We start from the raw sequence: 25,180 nt of genomic DNA, 5'->3' as shown, positions 1-25,180 counted from the left end.
CCCAGAAACCTCTGTTTGGGTTCTGAGGGTGTATGTCCACAGCAAACCTCTGTAAGCAGCTTTATTCACAATTGTCAAATCTTGGAAACAACCAACAACCCTAAATGTAAAAACTTGGAAACAACCCACCAATAACCAACTACCAACAACCATGTACTTCAGTTGATGAATGGATAAGCAAACTGTGGTATCTAGACAGTGTTATCTAGACAGTGTACTATTATTCAGTGCTAAAGAGAAATGATCTGTCAAGCAATGAAAAGACATAGAGAAAACTTAAACATGTATCACTAAGTGAAAGAAGCCAGTCTTTAAAGGCTATATGGTACATGATTCAACTATATGCCATTCGGGAAAATAAAACAATGGAGACAGTAAAAAGATCAGTGTTTGACAGTGGTTCTGGTTGGTGGGAGGAATGGACGGGGGGCGGGTAGAGAAGATCATTAGAGTAGTAAAATAATCTGTATGACACCACAACGATGGATACATATCATTATACTTTTGCCTAAAACCACAAAACGTACAACACCAAGAGTGAACCCTAATGTCTCTTATCCTCCATATATTCAACCATTTATATACACCCATACAGAATCATAGATGCCTGTTTTATATTTTGGATTATAATTCCGTGATACTTTAGTTGTTAAAATTGTTCCAGCTTTGGCCAGTTGGCCTGGCCAACACTTTTGGCCAGTGTCCCTCCGACATACACTCATGGCTGTGTGCACTTGTGCATGCATGTTTAGCATCTCTTACTTGCCAGCACAAAAATACAGGTTCCAGCCTCATCTTTTATATGTCTTTCCCCAATCCTAGAAGCAGATATTTCTCTGATGAACCTTTTGTTCTTTTATGGAGAATAGTATTAAAAACTAGTATCTGTGTGTTAGGCATGCTAATGGCTGGTGGAATGTCATTGTTTCTAAGGCACATTCAACTGAAAAAGCAGAAAAATGTATCTGTATACTAATCTGTATACATATATTATATATGTATTACTGTTTCTAATATATATATAATATATATTATATATATGTGGAAACAATGGTATATACACACATATACACACACATATGTCTATATATTTCAGCATGCAATATGTGCATATATATGAATAAGTCTATGAGTTCATGCTGGTCTATATCTCCCAACCATTCTAACCATGCTTATCTGCAAACTGCTACCACAAAAGTGAGAAACCTGGTTCCCATCATCCTACATAGCAGTAGCAGAATTGATAACCCACACCTCTGGGGGTGGAGGAGGGCTTTATCAACTAATGCACAGTGCTTATGTATACTTTCATTTGAATTTAATATTACAGACTCCACTCACTTCCAAAGTTACTTGGGTCAGAACATTTCCACCACCCCCACCACATTAAATGAGGTTGTTGTATATATTTGTGATGCAGTTAGACTGTTGTGTCACATTCTACATTCCATCTTTGAATCACCCACTTTGTACATGATTTTTTTTTAAATTTTGCATACAGTAAGGAAAACTGTTTTAAAAGCTTTAACAGGCTTTAACAAATCAGGTGTTGTATATCCACAATTACAGTATTATACAATAATTAAATCATCCTGAAAAAGTCTTCTGTGCTCCATGTATTCAGACCTCCCACTTCCCAAGAGCTCACAGCAAACAATAATCTTTCCTGTCTCTACAGTTTCATCTTTTCTAGAATGTAATATAATTGAATCATACAGCATCTAGCCTTATCAGGTTGACATATTTTACCTAGCAATGTGCTTTCTTGGATTACCAATGTCTTTTCACAACATGGTAGTTGTTGTTTTGTTATAACGAAATAATCGCCCATGACATGAATGTATCACAGGATTTTGGGGGAGCCATCAGGAGTAAGCTGCTCCTTACTAGCATGTAGGCTGTTGTTGGACTTAAGTTTTGAAATTAGCTAGGTGGACACCTAGATGTGCAATTAGTCATTCATATTGTAAAACCATGTTTAGCTTCATAGGAACTGTCAAAGTGTCTTCCTCGGAGGCTGTACCGTTATTATTCCCATAAGCAATGAATGAGAGCTCCTTTTGTTCCACATTCTTTACAGCAATTGCTATTATCAGCTTGTTGTTCTTTGAGCACTGCAACTTGGTGTGGTGGTGCTTTATCATTTTTTTTTAATGTATTTATTTGAGAAAGAGAGGAAGGGGAGGGGTAGAGAGAGAGGGCAAGAGAGTTCTAAGCAGACTCCTGCTGAGCAAAGAACCCAAAGAAACTGATGTAGGGCTCTATCCCATGACCCTGAGATCATGACTGAGCCAAAATCAAAAGTCAGATGCTCAACTGACTCAGGCAGCCCTTCTTTATCATTGTTTTCATTTGTAATTCCCTAATGGCAAATAATGTTGAGAATCTTTTCATATGCTAATTTCTCATCTATGTATATATGTATATATCTATCCAACTATATTTGATAAGGTATCTATTCAGATCCTTGCCTTACTGTTACCTAGGTATTTTTTCTTACTATTAGTTGTAAAATTTATTTTTATAATTTGTATGTAATTACTTTAGAATGTGTCTTAGAAATATTTTCTCCCAGTCAACTGATTATATACTGACCTTCTTAGTAACTTATTTCATAGAGGAGTTTGCATTAATTTACTAACTTACCAATTATGCTTTTATGAATCATGATTTTGTATTGTACCTCAAGCTAATTGCCAAACTCAAGGCAACCTAGATTTTCTGTTTTTTGCCAGAATATTTAGTTATACATTTTACCTTTAGGTCTATGATTTATTTTGAGGTAATATTTGTAGAAGATGAACAGTCTGTGAATAGAGTTTTTCTTTTTTTCTTTTATGTCTCTCTCTCTCTCCACCTCTTTCTCTCTCTCTCTCCCTCCTGCTCTCTCTCTGTTTCTCTCTCTCCTTTGGTATACATTTGTCCAGCTGTTCCAGCAAAACTTACTGAAAATATTAACTTTCTTTTTTTTTAAGATTTTATTTATTTAACAGAGAGAGAGAGTGAGAGATGGAACACAGGCAGGAGAGTGGGAGAGGGCAAGCGGGGAGCCTGATGTGGGGTTCAATCCCAGGACTCAGGGACCATGATCTGAGCCAAAGGCAGATACTTAATGACTGAGTCACCCAGGTGCCATAAGAAGATTATCTTTCACAGTTGGATTACTTTTCCTCCTTCATGCAAGATATGTTGCCTATATTTGTGTGGTGTAATTTTAGGCTATCTGTTCTATTCCATCAGCCTACATGCCGAATCTCTCACCAATACCATGCTGTTTTGATTACGGTAATTGTAGAGTAAGTCTTGAAATCTGGTAGTGAAACCTCTGAGTTTGTTTTTTGTTACTGTGTTGTGTATTCTAGATATTTAGCCTATCCATATAAATTTTAGAACTAGTGTGTCAGCATTTACAGAATAGTTTGCTCGTGTTTTGATTAGAATTGCATTGCATTTACAGAGTTGGGAAGATTGGTATCTCAACAATATTGATTCTTGCAATCCTTGGACACAGAATATCCTTTCATTTATTTAGATCTTCTTTAATTTCTTTCATCACAATTCTGTAGTTTTCCACATATAAATTCTGCACGTTGATGCAAATGTACATTTTCACTATTTAGCTAGAACAGAGTTTTGTCTAAGATTCAGAATCTCATCATGTGATATCCAGAATGTGCAGATTTCAACTGAAAACTCATACTTATATCAAGAAACAGTAAGACCACACAGTGCACGAAAACTGGGAATCACAGATGCCAAAAGTAAAAAGACAAATATGTTAGAATTGTTAAATTATTTTAAAAGAGCATCCTAAACATGATTTGATGAGCAATTATGAGCATGTTCAAAACAGGTGAAAATTATTGAGATCCTTAGCAAGGAACTATAAAAGTCTCAGAAAGAAATACAAAATTGATTATGAACCCTTTATGGAAAAAAAATAGGAGAAAATATTTAGGATCTAGAGGTAGGTGAAAAAAAAAGTCTTATAATTGAACTAAAATCACATTCCATAAAAAGAAACAATGGTAAATTGGACTTCATCAAAATTAAAAATCTTTGCTCTGCCAATACGTTCTGTTAAAAGAATGAAAAGATAGGGGCACCTGGGTGGCTTAGTGGTTAAGCTTTTGCCTTCAGCTCAGGTCATGATCTCAGGGTCCTGAGATCAAGCCCCACGTCGGGCTCTCTGCTCAGTGGAGAACCTGCTTCCTCCCCTCTCTCTCTCTCTCTCTCTCTGCCTACTTGTGATCTCTGTCAAATAAATAAATAAAATCTTCTCTAAAAAAAAAAAGTCAACCAAAAGACACAAAAATATTTTAAAAAAAAAGAATGAAAAGATAAATTACAGACAAGGAGAAAATATTTTGCAAACCACATATCAGAAAAGGGACTAGTGTCTAGAACGTATAAAGAACTCAAACTCAAAGGAAAAAAAGGGGTGCTTGGGTAACTCAGTGACTTAAATGTCCCATTGCTCTCAGCTCAAGTTTTGAACACAGGGTTGCAAGTTTAAGCCCTGTTTTGGCCCAGGGCAAAGCCCACTTTAAAGAGAGAGAGAGAGAGAGAATAAACAAGGAATCCAATTAGAAAATGAGCAAGAGACATGTGCTACTTCATTGCTGATTGTATACAGATGGTGAATAAGAACATGAAAATATGTTCATTAGGAAGTGCAAAATAAAATCAGTGAGATATCACATCTATGAGAATAGCTAATTTTTAAAAAAGTGACAACAACAAATGGCAAAAATGATTTCATATATTTTGGGTGACAATGCACATTGGTACAATCACATTAAGAAATGGCTTGGCAGTTACTTATAAAACTGTTTAATATACTGCAATCCAGTAACTGTGAAACAAAAACTAAGTGAAAAAATAATCCTAGAATTTTACACACTGCATGATTCCATTTACATATTTTAGAAATTACAAAATAATAGAAATGGCATAGGTTAGAGGCTGCCAGGAGTTCAGTAGGAGGTGGCGAAGACAGGAAAATGGATGTGGCTTTTAAAGGCCAGCATGAGAAATCCCTGCCGTAGTGATAACGCCCTATGTCCTGGCTGTGTCAATGTCAGCATCCCGGTTGTGACAGAGTACCGCACTGCAAGATGTTTCTGTTGGGAGAAACTGGGTTAAAGCTACACTGGCTCTCTGTATTATTTCTTGCAAAGAACATGTGAATCTACAATTTAACAAGTTTTTAAGTTTAATACAAAATATTATCTTTATCTATATGTAAATATTAGTTGTATTTGTTTCCACTTCTCCTGTAAAAAGTTAATGCAAACTCGGAGGTTTAAACAACATAAATTTATTTTGGGGAAGTCAGAGTCCCAGCTTTCACTGGTCTGAAGCCCAAGTGCACAGTGTTGGAGGGGCTCTGTGGTGGAATCCATTAACTAGCCTATTCTAACTCCATTTTAATTTTTAGAGCTGTATGCTTTGCATTCCTAGACTTCTGGCTTCTTTCCCACCTCAAAGCCATCAGGGTAGCATCTTCAAATCCCTCCCCCACCCCGATTCCCTTTCTCCCTTTGTTTCGGTCATTGCATTGCCTTCTGCTTCTCTGATCTTCATCCCTCTTATAAAAACACCTGTGATTATAGCAGATCCACATGAAATCCAGGTTAATCACATCTGCAAAGTGCCTCTTGCCATATTAGGTAACATTCACATCCTCTGGGGATTATGATGCAGCTATCTTGGGGGAGCATTATTTAGCTTACTGCACAGTTAATGATAAATTTTCAGAAATATTATTCATGAGGTCATGGCCTGCATTGCTAAAGGTTAGCTGAAATGGAAAGCAAAGGGTAAAATAATTTAAAATGTGCATATTTCTCTAACAGTAAACTATAGTTTGTAAATGAGAAAAATCATGAAACTTCTGTAAAGTTAAAGGTGACTTCTTAGCACTTAAACTAACCAACAATATGTTTAAAGATCTATTATTGTAATATGAACTAAAACCAGGTTTAACACACATGACACTAATAAACTGCAACTTGATTATAAGGAAATGATTATATTCTTGAGGAAAAATATGAAAGCATATTTCATTAGTTAGATGTGCTAATACAGTTATATGGTTCAATTATCTGTGGCGTTTCAGTATAACAAAGAAGTTTGCAGGTTTGAAAGATAAAGCCTGTTTGTTTTACTTTAACCTTCACATACTGAAAAAGAAAATACCAGAGACTCCCCAAGGAAAACATAATTACTTTGATAAACAACATTTATTGAAAATATTTGTAGGGATTTTTCTTCATGGTACATTGCATTTGAAGTGCAACTTAATGGAATTAATTAAAGCTCTATTTGAGGTACCTAACCTGATTCACTGATTCTTTTGTTTTTGTTTTGTTTTGTTTTTAATTTGGTCCATTGCCACATCTAATAGAATATAATATAATACAGAATCAATTTGTCTGTCTATAAAAATAATTGGAAAATACTCTTTTATTTGCTTTTATAGAAGACAAATAGGTTTTAAGATGTGTATGAACATTAAAATTTAAAAAGCTAGAAATCTCTTAATTGCTGTTAACAAAAATGTATTATATACATGCTAGATATCTAAAATAGTTTGCAAAGTTAACTTCATTTTCTATGTTTTGGGTCAAAATATTTTTTGTACATTTATTGTTTTCATCATGTTAAGATCAGCAATGTAATAACAGATATTTAATAGATGGGTATAATATCTGGTTTCAATAAATGTGACTCATTTTTCCCATTTTTCTCTTCAATGCATTCACTAAAATAAAATGACTTCTTAAGTTCTTTATCATTCTGCTTTCTCTTGTTTGCCCAAAGTTGAGCTAATTCAGTGTAATCTGTAACTTGGGAAAATAATTGTTTCATGCTCACAGATTGAAAGAATTAATCTTTTTTAAAATATACATACTTCCCAAAGCAATGTACAAATTCAATGTAATTCCTGTCAAAATCCCATGACATTTTTTACAGAATAAGAAGGAACAATTCTAAAATTTGTGTGGAACTACAAAAATCCTAACTAGTCAAGCAAGCATGAGAAAGAAGCACAAAGCAGGAGGTATCACATTCTCTGACTTCAAACTATATTAAAAAGCTATAGTAACCAAAACAGAATAGAATTATCTAATGGACAAAATGGAGTCTCCTCAGCAAATGATGTTGGGAAAATTGGACAGCCACATGCAGAATGAAACTGGATGAGTTCCTTACACCACACAAAAAAATGGGCTCAAAATGGAGGAAAGACCTCCATGTGAGAGAGGGATCCCATCAAAATCCTGGAGGAGACAAAGGTATCAACCTCTGTGACCTCGGCCACAACAACTTCTTGCTAGACATGTCTCCAAAGGCAAGTGAAACAAATGCAAAAATGAACTATAGGGACTTTATCCAGATTAAAAAAACTTTGCACGGCAAAGGAAACAGCTGACAAAACAAAAGACAGCTGACCGAATGGGAGAAGATATTGCAAATGACATATCAGTTAAAGGGCTAGTATTCCAAGTCTATAAAGAATTTATACTCAATACCCAAAGAACAAATAATTCAGTCAAGAAATGGGCAGAAGACGTGAACAGACATTTCCCCAAAGAAGACATACAAATGGCCAACAGACACTGGAAAAAATGTTCCACTTTGCTGGGCATCAAGGAAATACAAATCAAAACCACAATGAGATACAACCTCCCACCAGTCAGAATGGCTAAAATTAACCGAGTCAGGAAACAACACATGTTGGTGAGGATACAGAGAAAGGAGAACCCTCCTAGACTATCGGTAGAAATGCAAGCTGGTGCAGCCACTCTGGAATTTCTTCAAATTCCAAGTATAGAATTTCTTCACAAAGTTGAAAATAAGGGTGCCTGGGTGGCTCAGTGGTTTAAGCCTCTGCCTTCAGCTCAGGTCATGATCTCAGGGTCCTGGGATCGAGCCCCGCATCGGGCTCTCTGCTCAGCGGGGATCCTGCTTCCCCCTCTCTCTCTGCCTGCCTCTCTGTCTACTTGTGATCTCTCTCTATCAAATAAATAAATAAAAATCTTAAAAAAAAAAAAAGTTGAAAATAGAGCTACCTATGACCCAGCAATTGCAGCGCTTAGTATTTACCCCAAAGACACAAATGTAGTGATCCAAAGGGGCACCTGTACCCTAGTGTCTATAGCAGCAATGTCCACAGTAGCCAAAATATGGAAAGAGCCCAGATATCCATCGACATGAATGGATAAAGAAGAGGTGGTATATATGGTGGTATATATATATATACATATATATATATACATACACACACATACATAAACACATATGCATAAACACACATATACACACAATGAAATATTCAGCCATAAAAAATGAAATCTTGCCATTTGCAATGATGTGGATGGAACTAGAGAGTATTATGCTAAGCAAAGTAAGTCAGCCAGAGAAAGACAATTATCATAAAATCTCACTAATATGTGGAATTTAAGAAACAAAAGAGAGGATAATACAGAAAGACCGGAAATAATGAAACAAGATGAAACCAGAGAGAGAGACAAACTACAGGAAACTCTTAATTCTAGGAAACAAGCTGAGGGTTGCTGGAAGGGAGGTGGGTGGGGGGATGGGGTAAGTGGGTGATATTCATTAAGGAGGGCGTATATTGTGATGAACGCTGGGTGTTATATAGATTGATGAATCACCGACCTCTACCTCAAAACCAATAACACATTACTTGCTAATTAATTGCATTTAAATTAAAAAAAAAAAACAGTGGAAAAAACAGTCATGGGGATTGGGATCAAATCTCTGGGCTACTAACACTGGCTTTGCCTTAGGCAAATCCCTTCTCCTTTCTGGGTCTTTGTGTTCCCACATGTAAAATAACAGTGTTGAACTCAAGATCAAGGATCAACAAAGATTTTCTATAATGAGTCAGACAGTAAATATTTTAGGTTTTGCAGAATAGACTGTTTTATCGCAGCATCTCAGCTCTGTCACTGTAGCATGAAAGTACCCCCAGGCAAAATATAAGTGAATAAGCATGGCAGTATTCCAATAAAATATTATTTACAAAAACAACAACAACAAAAAACAATATAGAATTGGCATAAAAACACATAGAATAATGGAAGACAATAGAGAGAACAGAAATAAATCCACACATATGCACTGAATTCATTTATGATGAAAGAGCAAAGAATATACAATGGGAAAAGGATCATCTCTCCAGTAAGTGGTGTTGGGACAAGTGGACAACTACGAACAAGAGACAAACTGAAACTGTATCTTACACCACACATGAAAATTAACTCAAAATGAGTCAACGACTTGAATGTAAGATTGAAACCAAAATATCGTCCAAGGGAAAAAATATCTATATCTATATCTATCTATCTATCTATCTATCATATGTATGTATATATATATATATATACATACATATACACACACACACAGGGGGTAGGCTATGTGACACTGGTCTTGACAATGATTTTTGAAATTGACACCAATAAAAAAAAGCAACAAATAAACACATAGGACTACATCAAACTAAAAAGATTTTGCATAGCAAAGGAAACCATCAATGAAATGAAAAGAGAACCTATTAAATGCTGCAAATATTTGCAAAGCATATTCCTGATAAGAGGTTGACATACAAAATATATAAAGAACTCAAATCTGAATGGAAAAAAGTCTGATCAAAACATGGGCAGGGGATTTGAATAAACATTTTTTAAAAGAAGACTTATAAATGGCCAACCAGTACAGGAAAAGATGCTCAACTTCACTAATCTTCAGAGAAATTCAAATCAAAACCACAAAGAGATATCACCTCATACTTGTTAGAATGGCTACTAATTAAAAAAACAAAAACAAAAACAAAAAAACAAAAACAAAACAAGAAATAACAAGTGTTAGTAAGGATATGGGGAAAAGTGAACCCTGGTGCACTGTTAGAATGTAAATTGGTATAGCCACTGCAGAAAACAACAGTTTCCTCACAAAGTTAAAAACAGAGCTACCAAATGATTCAGCAATTTCACTTCTAAGTATTTATCTGAGGAAAATGAAAACAGCAATTTAAAACAAAGAAACAAAAATATATATGTACACTCATGTTCATTACAGCATTATTTTCGAAAGCCAAGTTTTGGAAAAAAACCCAATTGTCCACTGATGGATGAATGGATAAAGAAATTGTGAGATAGTTAGAAGATAGATAGATAGATAGATAGATAGATATAATTCAACCATAAAAAAGAGGGAAATCTTGACATTTGTGATAGCTTAGGTGGAACTTGTGGGCAGTATATTAAGACCAACACAACAACATGGAGAAAAAAAAATACTGTATGACCTCATTTATATATGGACTCTAAGAGATAAAGAAACAAACTCATAGATAGAGAACAGACTGGTGGTTGTCAAAGACAAGGGTTATGGGAGAAATTAAATGGGTGAAGAGTGTCATAAAATAACAACTTCTAGTTATAAAATAACTCCTATGAATATAATATACTTCATGGTGACTATAGTTAAAAATAACGTATTACATATTTGAAAATTGCCAAGAAAACAGAGCTTAAAAGGTGTCACTACAGGAAAAAAAATCAAGTGTGTATGGTGAGATAGGTTAACTAGACTTATTGTAGTGATCGTTTTACAATATACACAAATCTCAAGTCATTATGTTGTACACCTGAAAATAATGTAATGTTATTTTGTCAATTAAACATCAATAAAAAAAGTCAAAAGCTTAGCCTTGCTACTATTCTGATACTGTTTTTTACAGAAAGGACAAAAAATAAATTGATATTAAAAAGTTTTGGATAAAATTAATCAAATTAATGAACTTTCCATTGGTAATATATTTGAATTTCTTTCCAAAAAATTCCATATGGCATGCACAAAATTAACCAGCAAGTAGCCAATTCAGCTATGTGCATTACCAGGTGTATGGATGTGAAACACCTCCCTAATCCAAAAGTTCTAAGAAATTCATTGAAATATAATTTTAAAAAGGAGTAACAGAAAGTGTATATTTAGCTTTTATATTTATCATATCCATAGCATATGAGATACTAGAAACTTTAGTTACTATTCCACTTATTAAACATGTATTGATTCAGTACCTGCTACTTTTCAGTCATTATTCTATACATTGCTATTACAGAAGTAGAAAAACTATACAAAGGGTTGGTTTTCTTGGAACTGGTACATTTTACTCTATAAAGAAACAAATATGCACATAAAGGTATTGCATGTCAGGAATTACATAAGATAAAAGAAATATAAAAGAGGGGAAAGAGCATATATGATAGGGTATTTTATGTAAACATGTAATAAAGTGAAAATAAACCCAATGTCTCCCCATTTCAGCCTTCTATTACCTGGATCCTCAAAATCCACACTGACACTTAGCAATTAAGGAAGTATGATAGATGGCAAATTAGAATTCAAAATTGGTCTAACCTTTTGCCATTAAATTATCTTTCTTTTACAAATTAAAAAACAAATAAACAAAAAATGTGCAATACTATGTGAATACCTCACTATGTGAGAGTTTGGGGGAGAATTCTTGTAGAAGCCCAGGATCCCAAAGGCCCAAGAAGCAGGAGCTTCAGCGTCCAAGGGCAGAAGAACATGGAGATCCCAGCTAAGGGAGAAAGTGACCGCCTCTTTGTTCTATTCTGATGCTTAGCAGATTTGACAATGATCACCTACATTGAGGAGGAAGATCCTTACTCAGTCTACTGATGCTAATAATCTCCTCCACAAGCATCCACCAGAACAAATCTAGAAATAACTTTTTACCAGCTCTCTGGGCATCCCTTAGCTCAGTCAAACTGATGCACAAAATTTACCATCACATATATTTGCAATATAGTTTGCCAAAATTAGAATCTAAAGGGGAAAGAAAGCTAGTTCTTTACTTAGATTCTAAAATAATTTCCTTTACTGATGAATTGCTTTTTTCACCTAAGGAAATTGTAGGTTTTTGTTTGTTTGTTTTTGACTGTTTTATCATGCTTTGATTTAGTCTTCAATTCACATTTTTAGAAGTTCAGAGTCCAAGGAGGATGTTTTTTTCTGTATTATCACTAAACCTAATTACTACTTCACGAAACTTAGTATCAAGGATATTCTTGTCATTTTCATAAAACCAATAAGAAAAAATAAAAATAGCCCAAATAATTTTCCCATATTTATAGTGTTACTGAAATACTAGGTGGTTTGGTTGAATTTCAGAATCACACATATCAGTTATGCAAAATGTTACTTTAATACTGATTATTCAAAAAAATATTCAGATTTCTTCTAAGGAAAGCTCAGATTTATTAAAACTTTTCTAAATATATTTGGGTAAATACACATTCAAATCAAAATTTTTGTCTTTCTTTCCAAAACACCTTTTTGTTATGAAGGAGAGGTGGCTTATTTTAGGTACTCTGTACATGTATTAAGTAAACAAATTCATACCTTTTCTTCTTTGTAGAATTTGAGAAATGATTATCTCCAAATAACCTTTCTCTAAAATTATACCTTTCTATCTATACTTTCATTAGATTGAATGTTACAAAGGAAAATGCAGTAAATGACATTTTTCTATATATTTTTTGTCATTTGATTTAAAAATTAAGAGATAGTAATGTCATTTTATAATATATAATCATTAGTAACAGGGTGGTAATATTTTAATTTGAGTTCTATAAAATTCAAATAGTATAAGTGAATTCAGATATCCCCTTATAAAAATGCTGAAATTAAAAAAAATCGTCTTCATGTGCTATGAGATATGTCATATTGATAACAAAGTATCAATGGGATTAAATAACAGTCATATTTAAGATAATTAATAAGAAATTATCATAAATCCATGTAACACAATTGAAATTTTTTATTCTATAATAATCATTTTATCCCTAAACATGTTTTTGAAATATAGCTATTAAAATAAAACTTAGTATATATAAAGTGTTAATATGGTCATAATTCCTATTATTCGTCCATAAAAAGGAATGAAATCTTGCCATTTGCAACAACATGGATGGAGCCAGAAAGTATAAGACTAAGTGGAATAAGTCAATCAGAGAAGGAAAGATGCCCTATGATTTCACTCATATGTGGAATTTAGGAAACAAAACAAAGTAAAAGAAGAAAGTGAGAGAGACAAACCAAGAAAAAGGCTCTTAACTATAGAGAACAAACTGATGGTTGCCAGAGAGGATGGAGGGCTGGATGAAACAGGTGATGGGAGTATAAGTACACTTATCATGATGAGCACTGAGTAAGGTATGGATTGCTAAATCACTACATTGTACAACTGAGATTAATATCATACTGTAATGTTAACTATACTGGAATTAAAATTTTAAAAATCTTAATAAAAATATTTCAGAACTCCTACTGGACATCCTAGTATGAATGTATAAGTAAAAGTTAATTTCCAGATTTTAATTGTCTAAGAAGAAAATCCAACCAATCTAAATATGATTTTATTTAAATGGATAATAAGGAATAGAGATTGAAGGGTTTAGGTTACTTATATTAGTTAATCAAAAAATGATGACTTTCTCACTTTTGCCTCATTTCTATTAATGTAAGAAGCCTCAATACTTTAGAGCATAGGATTTATTAGAAACATGTAAAGCATCCTTCATGCTCTTATGTAAGTCATGTTCCAACACAACTTTAAAGATTAGTATTAAGAATGTAGTCTGCATTAGCTCTAAAGACTGTATCTCAGCAGAAGATACCATACTTGCGCATTAAGTTCAAAATTTTAAATTTGTTGCTTGTTCAATGTCATCATTGTGGGTATAACAGAAGAGAGGTCAAAAAATAAAAGCACAGACTGTTCAAGCTAGCTGCTGTACCAAATCTCTCTGTTAATCTAAATGAATCATTTTAATCTGCTATACCTTCATTTTGCTTTATGTATAGAAATCATAAAACACTAATAGGAAAGCATTCATCAATGAGCTTGAAAACTGATTGACAGAATGACTAGATAATGCTATCTCAACTTTTCATAAATATTATATACACAAATGCAAATATATAATACTTCTATACATACATATTTATAATGTTCTTTATTTTATTTTTTTATTTTTTAGAGATGGGGGAGGGGCAGAGAGAGGAGGAGAGAGTGAATCTCAAGCAAGCATGGGGAGTCAGTCATAAGCCTAATCTCAGAAACTTGAAATCATGAGCTGACTTCAGTTCACGACACTGAACTGAATGAGCCACCCAGGCACCCCTATATTGTTCTTTGTTTATAAACTGTCTTTTATCAGGTTCAATTTGATTAAATTCTACTTATTCCACTTTCTTACCTTTTCTTCTCCTTCATAAGATATTCCTTAGATTTCCTGTAAGAAGTAACTCCCCTTTTCACCACTTAAGCATTGTACAGTATCTTGATTGCTGGCTTTAGAATTATATTCCTTATATATGGCTTAATCAAGAGTAAGTTTATTGTACTCCCTCTGCCCCCCATCCCCACTTGTGCTATTTCTCTCTCAAATAAACATAAAAATTTAAAAAAAAGAGTAAGTTTACTCTATAAACTACACAAGTTTTTCTGTGGTAGATAGTGCATAATAATGGGAGACACGCGGGTAAGATATTGGGAGAGAAAGAAGGCGGCAGGGGAATGCCAGAGTGAGGGAGTAAAAAGAACAGAAGTGCAGGATGATAAAAGAAGAGAGAGAAAAAAAAAGAATAAGATTCTAGTGTGAGAGGAAGCAGGAGAAAAACATGTCAAGATGAAATAGTGGATAGAATATGTTAATTTATAATAGGAAAAGGGAAACAGGTTAAGGAGAGTTGTTAACAATGGACTTACGAAGGAAATAAGAGATTCTTACCATGTAAGATTTAAGAAAAAAACAATTTATAAGAAAAAATATAAACGGCCATTAAAAAATGAAAAATAATTTATCTCACTATAAACCAAAGGCATGAAGACTAGATATGGGAATGCAAGAGGGAACACCTGCGCTCAGCATATAATCTCTAGGTCTAATGACCTCCATCAAAAATTAAAAAAAAAAATAAAATTGGAAGCAAATGCATGGCTGAATTGTACAAGAGTAGGATTTTATTTACTACCCAACATAGCTGAAATATTGATTATGGTTTAAAACAGTAAGATTTAAGTGGATAGAACCTTACCCTCCTGAGAAAATACACCCTACACCTTCATGTCACCCTCTGCACCACTGTTCTCCTGCTGTTCACCCCAGAAACAGGACTTCCTGAGCAACCCTCATATGCAAATTCTAGTTACCAAAGAACTCTCTACATAACTATAGGTGATTCCATCTCTCACCTCTTTCCATATTCTAAAATCTTTCACTACATACTGATGGACATGGTAGAGTAGATGTCTTCTTTGCTCCACAGTGCAGCTCTGAGACACCATTGTACCACATTTTTTTTTAATGCCCACTGTCAAATCTCTTGTGGTACAATCAGACAAGAGAGATTTGGGCTGCTCCTTCCCAAGTCTCTCTGCTGATTCTTCCTCATCTCAACTTCTAAATCCTGACTGTCAGCACTTAGTCCTTGGAACTATGCTATTATTTTCTATACACTCACTCTTCTGGTCAGCTTTTCAGTCTCATTTTTTAATACAAAATAAAAGTTAATTCTTCCCAAACATATAAATAGAACATAGACATTTTCTATAAAATGCTGGAGTTCCTAATATGCATATCAACTGAGATTACTAATAATGGCCTCAAAACTATTCTGTCACCAACTAAGTTCTTTATATTTCCTCCCAAACTTGTTCCTCTCTTTGTCTTCTTCCTCTTTAACTATCAACTAAATTCCTCCCCCTGTATTGGCTAAAACCAGTGAAGATATCCTTTTCAATTTTTTTTTCCTATCACAATCTACAAATAATCAATTTTCAATCCCTGATAGCTGTAGGATATACAGAATTTTATCCATTGACACATATCATTGCTACTTCCATTAGCCCCAGCCAGCATTATGTTCAGCCTGGTTTATTGTGACCATTTACTGCATTAATGCCAAGACATAAAAATGGATATCACAGTGCATATTTCAAATACAGGGTATTTCTTAAACACAGGCTGGAGAGCCAAGTGACAAAAACAGGAAACTGAGGTAACTCAGACTTTACCATCTTTAGGGCTCAAGAGTTCCCCAAAGGTTGGGGAAACAAAAGAAAATACATGGTATTTTTAGACAGTAGAGGTTGGAATAAGGGTCCTTATGAGGCTGTTAATTCCAAATTTATAAATATCCCCACATGGCTATTTGTAGATCCTCTGAGGGGTACTCAGGGACAGCAGGTGTTGGAGAAATACAGACGGGGTTTCTCACTACAGAGCTGGTGCTGTTTGAGTGAGGTTGAAACCTATAATGGGATCACTAAGGCTAGAGCTGTTGAGAGTACTGAAAGCAACTGTCTGATTATCCAGATAAATATAGATCAAAACTGTGGAGGAAGGATGCCAGGCTTCTAATCTACTAGAGCCTCTCATGGCATAGCTAAAGAGGAACCAGATGACACATGTTGCAAGAAGACTAGGGTTACCAGATTTAGAAAGTAGGAATAAAAACAATTAATATGAATTTCAGGAATACAGTATTTGTAGTGTATTCCTCCAAAATGGATAGTACGTTTTTCCTGCTTATTTTCCTGGTACTTAAAACAGTGTCTGGTAAGTAGTAGAGGATAAATAGACTTTATAAAAAGAAAATGAATGAATAAGGCGATACAATGGCAAGTTCATCAAATGGCTGAAACATATAGCATTTATGTTTATTAGTATTTTGATACTCAGTGTAAAGGGAAACATGCTTTGTTAAATGACACCTCTCCCCTGTAATTTTAGTCTATATCTAATGACGACACAAGAAATTTCTCCTAGTGTAGTTAATTGTATATGTCATAAATGATATGTTAAATGGAAAATAATATTTTAGCTATTAATCCAGTTATCAATAATTTACAATGACACATCAGTATTAGGCATTCCATCAAAAGCAGACCTTTCTAATTAGAGATTTTAACATATTGAAGACCAATATTATTGATAGCCTAAAATGCAAATTCCAAGAATGTTATAATCTATATTTGGAAATATAGACAAAAGATGCCCTTTTCCTCTCCACTTTAATCATCCAAATAATTTTTAGTTCCTGTGTTAAATTATGAGCAAGTTGAGTCAGGAGATTGCTTTATATTTTATTATTTTATTTTATTTATTTCTTTTCACTATTCCAGAATTCATTGTTTATGCACCACATCCAGCAATAGGAGATTGTTTTTGAATAACAAATACACTTCCAGGAGGTAGGACGTGAGAACGTCATTGCAATCAGTGTTCCTATCTCCAGGAGAGAGATTAAAATGAAAGTAGATGGCATTCTATTGACTACTCCCAAAACCCAATATTATAATGGACCATTCAGAAATGCTGAAAATCAGGTGCCTGGGTGGCTCAGTTGGTTAAGTGTCTGCCTTCATCTTGGGTCATGATCACAGGATCCTGGGATGGAGTCCTGCATCTGGTTCCCTGTACATCAGGCTCCCTGTGGAGGAGCAGGGGGCCTGCTTCTCCCTCTGCCTCTGCCTCTCTCTCTGTCTCCCATGAATAAATAAATAAAATCTTTAAGAAAATGCTGAAAATCTATCCACCCCTACAACCCTGACCTCAAACAGAACAAAACAGAAGTGATGAGATACTGGTGGTAGGTCATGGTTTCTTAAATGTCCACACCTATAGCACCTACTTGATAACTGATTTATATGTAATATAATACTTTTGCTTATATAAACTTTTTGCAAATTTATTAAGATAACTGACTACCAAAACTTCATGTTTAAAATGTATAATTTGCTAAATTTTGACTCATGTATATCCATCCCTACAATGGAGATAATGAACATAACATCAACCCAGATTCTTTTACTGTCCTTTTGATCATGCTCTATTACCACACACCTCCTCTCATTTAGGGCAGTTACACATCTGCTTCTGGTTACTATTTGCATATTTTAGACTTATTTGTAAGTGGGATTGTATACTATATAACTATTTTTCTGCTGCTTTTACTCCCCATGATTATTCTGATATGTATTGATGCTGTGTGTATTGGTAGTTCTTTTTTATTTACTGTTGAGGAATACATCATTGTATGGATGTATCATAATTGTTCACTCATTTTTCTATTGATGGGCATTTATGTTTTGTTTTTCTTTTTAACTTTGGGGCTTTTACAAATAAAACCATTAGAAAAATTGAATACAAGACTTTATGAATATATGTTTTTAATTTCTTGGGTAACACCTAGGAGAAGAATGGTTGAATCACAAAAAGAATATGCTCAATTTCTTTTTAAGAAATTGAGAAAAAATAATTTTTTAAACATTTTTTAGGATTTTATTCATTTGTTTTAGAGACAGAGAATACACATAAGCAGAGGAGTGACAGAGAGGGAATCTCAAGCAGACTCTGTGCCACACAGGCACCCCACAAAATTATTTTCCAAAATACTTGATATTCTCACCAATAATGATTGAGGATTTCCCTCCTGCCACATCTTCACAAGCACTTGATATATTTTAACCATTCTAATTTTTACCTTTTATAACAGTTACATGGAGGTATCTTCCTGTGGTGTCAGCATGAATTTTTCTAAAGACTACTGATTTTGACATTCTTTTAATCTGCTTTTTTTATTCTTTATCCATATTTTATTGGGTATATTTTTATTTTCTTATGGTTGAGCAAGTAAAGTTTTCAGAATAACTTTTTCATCATTTCTTTAAATTCAGCATGTCAAATTTCTAATGTAAATAGTTAAGTGATAAAAATGATGAAGTTATAATATATCCTTCTTAAGAAAAATATTGAGAGTAATACGCACACCTCAAAAACGTCAGCGGGTTGAACTTTGCTTAGAAGGTCAGCTGGTTCTCTTTTTTTTTTAAGATTTTATTTATTTATTTGACAGAGAGAGATCACAAGTAGGCAGAGAGGCAGGCAGAGAGAGAGAGAGAGAGAGGAGGAAGCAGGCTCCCTGCTGAGCAGAGAGCCCGATGCGGGACTCGATCCCAGGACCCTGAGATCATGACCTAAGCCAAAGGCAGCGGCTTAACCCACTGAGCCACCTAGGCACCCGGTCAGCTGGTTCTTAATTTGAAACTTAATAGTAATGAAATGACTTTGGCCTGTCTTATATGTCAGATATGCTTGTATTAGACAGTGTCTTATTTAATTATCTTGAGGTATCTTAGTTAAAATCGAATACTGGCATATACTTAGAATAAAAGGTGAAAATTTATGATCTCCCTAATATGAGGAAGTGGAGAAGTAACATGAGGGGTTTGGGGGGTAGGAAAAGAATAAATGAAACAAGATGGGATCAGGAGGGAGACAAACCATAAGAGACTCTCAGTCTCACAAAACAAACTGAGGGTTGCCATGGGGAGGGGGTAGGGAGAGGGTTATAAACATTGGGGAGGGTATGTGCTATGGTGAGTGCTCTGAAGTGTGTAAACCTGGCAATTCACAGACCTGTACCCCTGGGGCTAATAATACATTATATGTTAATAAAAATAAATTAATTTTTGTTTAAAAAGGTGAACATTTTTAAAAATTCCTATATTTTCCTAACTATAGGCATATAATTGTTTAGATTCTGTGTTCAATATTAATGACACATTTTCACATATTTTCATCAATCATCTCCTCTTTCTTTTCCATTTGCTCACTGTTAACCTTAGTGTAGTACATTTATCTTTAAGACTTTTTTTATTTGTCAGAGAGAGAGTCGGAGCAAGAGCTAGCACAGACATACAGAATGGCAGGCAGAGACAGAGGGAGAAGCAGGCTCCCTGCCGAGCAAGGAGCCCAATGTGGGACTCGATCCCAGGACGCTGGGATCATGATCTGAGCCGAAGGCAGCTGCTTAACCAACTGAGTCACCCAGGAGTCCCTAGTGTAGTACTTTTAAATACAATTTTAAATTAACTATATGTTGGTTGCCTAAAATTGGACATTTAAAATTATAAATATAGGAAAAAATTATAACTATATATTACCTACCACTTTTGAGATTATTGGAAAATACTGAGCATGCTATATTTGATATATTTAATTCCATTAACCATTATTAGTCACCCAAGTGGCTTTTCAATGAATAAGCATCTGGCAAGTATTTATGGTTAAATGAAAATAGGACAACTCTTGGCAGTACTTTCACAAAAGCACTTGGTGACTACAAGATTGGTACCTAAATCAACAGAACAGACTGGTCAGTTGAAGATTCACAACTGGAAGGGAATTTTTGGGTTGCCTGAGGAATACATAATAATAAATTAAACTGTTTATAAAATATATGAAATAACTTGAATTGAGAATATTTTTTCTCTATCCTCTACTGAAAATTATGATGTTGAATTATATTATCTAAGACATGAATATTCATATATTTTCTCTAGAAATCACATATTTTTCCCATGCACTTTCTAAAGAGATTATGAATAGTACCATTTTGTCATGTTTTCTTATATTATTAACAAAAAAAGAGTAAATAGATCAAAACTGAAAATGGCTTCTATTTCAAAATACTTCTTTGGAAGATACTTAATTTCAATGGAGAAAAAAAGTAAGCACTTGCTGTTTTGCTTTACACTGTAATTGAAACAGTTAGTACAGCACAGCAACAGTGTATTGTTAAAAATCTTTCTACTGACTCTCACAGTCTTTCTACTGTGCTGCCTTTCTGCAGTGAAAGGACTTTGCACCTGCAGTGAAGGGACTTTGCACCTGTGGAGACAAAAGCAGTATTTTTTGTTGCCTAAAATGCCATAAAGTATAATGATAATAATGATGTTTATGACAGAACGACTATACTATTTCAATAGTGTGTGACGTATTGAGTTCTAGTTCAATAAATTGCATTTCTTGTCCAATTTTATGAAATACTGAACACATTAGCCATGAGAAAAAGGACTGCAGAGTTACTGATAATGTGAATTAAAACAGGACTTTAGGCAGCATTGCAAGCATCTAAAATTTTTATTATTTTCTTTCTTTCCACAGAACAGTTCCCATGGAAGGTTAATCCTTAGTTTAAAAGGCTTTAGTGTGATATTTCATAGATATTTCATATTTCATAGTAAGACTCATGTCTTACTAAAAAGCTCAATCATAATCATTTTTACTCTGTGTCATTTTAATATCTATCCCTACATGTAAGAGTTGGGTTTAAATCTTCAAATTTAGAATAACCCCTGGGCATTATGCATATATCATGCCAACTATATTTTACCTAGATTTATCAAAACTAGGTTCTGAATGATTTTCCATTGCTAAATAATTCAATTTGAGACTCTATTATATTTTTGCTTATATTGTCAGTGTAGCTGGGCACAAATCAAAATAGAAAGACTATATTTTTGTATCCACTTATCATTCTTCTAGAATAAAATTTCCCGTTTCAACCAACAAAATTGTTGGTCTCGTGGCCTTTGTATTCACAGAAGACATACTTCAAATTTGATAACATGTAGATAGTTTCATGATTTAAAATGTAATAATGTAAAAACTTTAAGACTTGGTCCATTGTGCACATTTTTGAGGAAACAAATGGCATAGCTACAGTGGTCACAATATGGCTTTCATTGTAACAGAGGTAACCATTTGCTTAGTCACAACTGCATGTATGTAGTCACAACTACATACATACGAATTTATCTAAACCATGTTGGAGAACTGAAGATACAAAGTGAAAGGCTAATATTTTAAATGATGCTTTTGTGAAACATTTAAAATGTAAAATGTACTTGTAATTTCTGTAAGTTAATTTACAAAAGCAAACTCCAATAACTATTTTTGCAGTTTAGATTTCTTTAAATTAGTGACATTTGTTTCCATATCACATAAGGTCAGAAGACAACTATGTAGCCTTTAAATATGCTGAAGATATTTGCAATACAATCCTTAACTTTTATTTTATCAATATTTATATTACCTGGCAAAGGAGAGTAAGAATGCGTAACTTTCGAAGCAATGTACTGGAAAAGATGATTTGAATGGATATGTGTCTGGGTGACAGATTAACCATCCATATAAGGCATAGCTTAGGCTGATTACATATTTAATACTTTTTAGGCATACTTATTTTTAAGTAGTTTTGACTGTGCACTGTTTATTTATCACTGTACAGCTGTGTTTTAATGCAAAATTTCTGCACACCCTAGTAATGCTAGAATGGAGAAGAAAGAAAGGCTAAGGAAACTTGATTTTGGTGTTAATTTGATCATGTAATCATTCCCTAGTTAAATCTTATCTTAGGGAATTTTATCAACAAGGCCAGTAGAACTATTATTCAGATACCTATTTTTTTTTAAGTAGGTGGGAGAACTATGCTTAATAACCAAAAATTCCGTATCTTACCTGTGCAGAAGACAGTCAATAAAGTATATGGAATATCATCTTGTTAATACCCAATTTAACCACTTTTAGATATATCTGTATTCTTACTATGTAGCAAAAAGAAAAAAAAACCTTTTAGAAAAACTGTACCAAATGCCTCTGCTCTGTCACTTATCAAAATGGCTGCAGTGGATTTTGTTCTTTTTTAGGATAAGACTAAATAATTTGTAAAAGAAGACATTCGTTAAAATAGTAGATGCAACAGCCTTGAATCCCAATAAAAAATCTTTGACAAAGGTTGTTTCTTGAAATCAGTTTTATATGGGTTAGCGAGCAGATAAATACAATTTAAAAGATAATAGACAGATAATAGACATTAGTAAATCATCTACATTTGTCTATTTTTACTTATAAGAAAAATTAGTGGATTATCCTTAATGGCTCAGACTTTTCAAACTCTCTATGAATTTTAACCATCACCAATCTCAATAAATTGCTATTAAAATTATCTTTGAGTATCTGACATTAAGAGAAAATATAATTTCCAAATCAGTAATATCTATTCCAGGTAACAATGATGCACATTTGACATGCAACAGAAAGTCTCCTAAGTGATATTCCATATCAAGTTAACTAAAAATATGAAGACCAACAGAGCAGCATTCCAGTTAAAATGTTTTATAAAAGCACCATCTCTCCCACAAAGAACATAATGTTCTCATATCACTGTGACATCAATTAAAAAAAAGTCAAATAGTGTTATCAGCCATCCTGAAAGAACAGAATAGAAAACCCTTGTATTAAAGAGCAGATGATATTTCACATAAACTGAAGTTTTCTTCTCTGACTGATAATCATTTTCACACCTTAAAAGCTGGATTTCCAGTGATTATAGATGTCTAAATGCATGCTGAGAGTAACACCCAGTAAATGATAACCATTGTGGGGCCAAACTAATAATTCAGTATTTTGATCCATTTCTGTTAACAAAGCTTTTTTTCTTACTATTAATTAGCTAATGATTTCAAAAATACATGACATTTTAAGTCTTCCTTAAATTTTTTTCTCTTAAATATTTAGTAAGTTTTTTGGGGTTTTATGTTTTCTAATTTTTTTTCTTTGTTTGTTTGTGTCTAGGAGATCATTGGACTAATTAATAAAAGCTTCACTGAGTTAACAAACAAAGGATTTTGCTTTATTTTAAATCCTAATTCATTTCAATAGTTGCTAGGATGGAATATTTTCTAAAATGCTGAGAAAACATGAGAAATTTCTAACATATTATTGTGAACATGGATAAATATACATGATTCTTAAACTAAATACATTTCATGTAGGTTCTCTTAATATCCCTATAATATCAAAGCAAGAGTAAGAAATTATATAGCATAAACAATTCATGATCTAGATATGATTTCAAATTAGAGTCATTCAAATGTAATCCAATATTCATCAGGCATATAACAAACCAAGTCTCATGATGGCTATATAAATGAAATACTTAGTGAGCATCGGTTGGATTAAGTATAGTAACAAGACTTATTTCATGTAATTACATGACTGATAGAAATCAATTTTTATTTCTTACACAACTATTTTTAAACAACACTGGTTATTTAACAGAAAATATCTTTGGGGTAAATAGCCAGTAGTGCAATTGTAGGGTCATAGGGAAGTTCTATTTTTAATATTAAGGAATCTCCTCACTGTTTTCCAAAGTGGCTGCACAAACTTATATTCCTACCAACAGTGTAAGAGGGTTCCCCTTACTCCACATCCTCTCCAACACATGTTGTTTACTGTCTTGTTAATTTTGGTGGTTCTAACTGGTGTAAGGTGGTATCTCAATGTGGTTTTGATTAGAATCTCCCTGATTGCTAATAATGATGAACACTTTTTCATGTGTCTGTTAGCCATTTGTATGTCTTCTTTGGAGAAGTGTCTGTTCATGTCTTCTGCCCATTTTTTGACGTGATTATCTGTTTTGTGTGAGTTGAGTTTGAGGAGTTCTTTATAGATCTTGGATATCAGCCCTTTGTTTGTACTGTCATTTGCAAATATCTTCTCCCATTCTGCAGGTTGCCTCTTTGTTTTGTTGATTGCTTCCTTTGCTGTGCGGAAGCTTTTGATCTTGATGAAGTCCTGAATGCTCATTCTTGCTTTTGTTTCCTTTGCCTTTGGAGGCATGTCTTTAAATAAGTTGCAGTGACCAATGTTGAAGAGGTTACTGCCTATGTTCTCCTCCAGTATTTTGATAGATTCCTACCTAACATTGAGGCCTTTTATCTATTTCGAGTTATTTTTTTAATATTTTATTTATTTGATAGAGAGAGAGATCACAAGTAGGCAGAGAGAGGCAGAAAGAGGAAGGGAAGCAGGCTCCCTGCCTAGCAGAGATCCTGATGTGGGGCTCGATCCCAGGACCCTGGGATCATGACCTGAGCTGAAGGCAGAGGCTTTAACCTACTGAGCCACCCAGGTGCCCCTCGAGTTTATCTTTATGTATTGTGTAAGAGAATGGCTGAGTTTCATTCCTCTACACATAGCTGTCCAATTTCCCCAGCACCATTTATTGAAGAGACTGTCTTTTTTCCATTGTATATTTTTTCCTGCTTTGTCAAAGATTTTTTGACCATAGAGTTGAGGGTCCATATCTGGGCTCTCTACTCTGTTCCACTGGTCTATGTGTCTGTTTTTGTGCCAGTACCATGCTGTCTTGGTGATCACAGCTTTGTAGTAAGCTTGAAATCAGGCAACGTGGTGCT

This window comes from Mustela putorius, unplaced genomic scaffold (genome assembly GCF_011764305.1).
Source record: "Mustela putorius furo isolate JIRA1106 unplaced genomic scaffold, ASM1176430v1.1 tig00003858_pilon_pilon_pilon, whole genome shotgun sequence".
In the NCBI taxonomy this organism is placed as follows: domain Eukaryota; kingdom Metazoa; phylum Chordata; class Mammalia; order Carnivora; family Mustelidae; genus Mustela; species Mustela putorius.
This window is presented reverse-complemented; position numbering follows the sequence as displayed.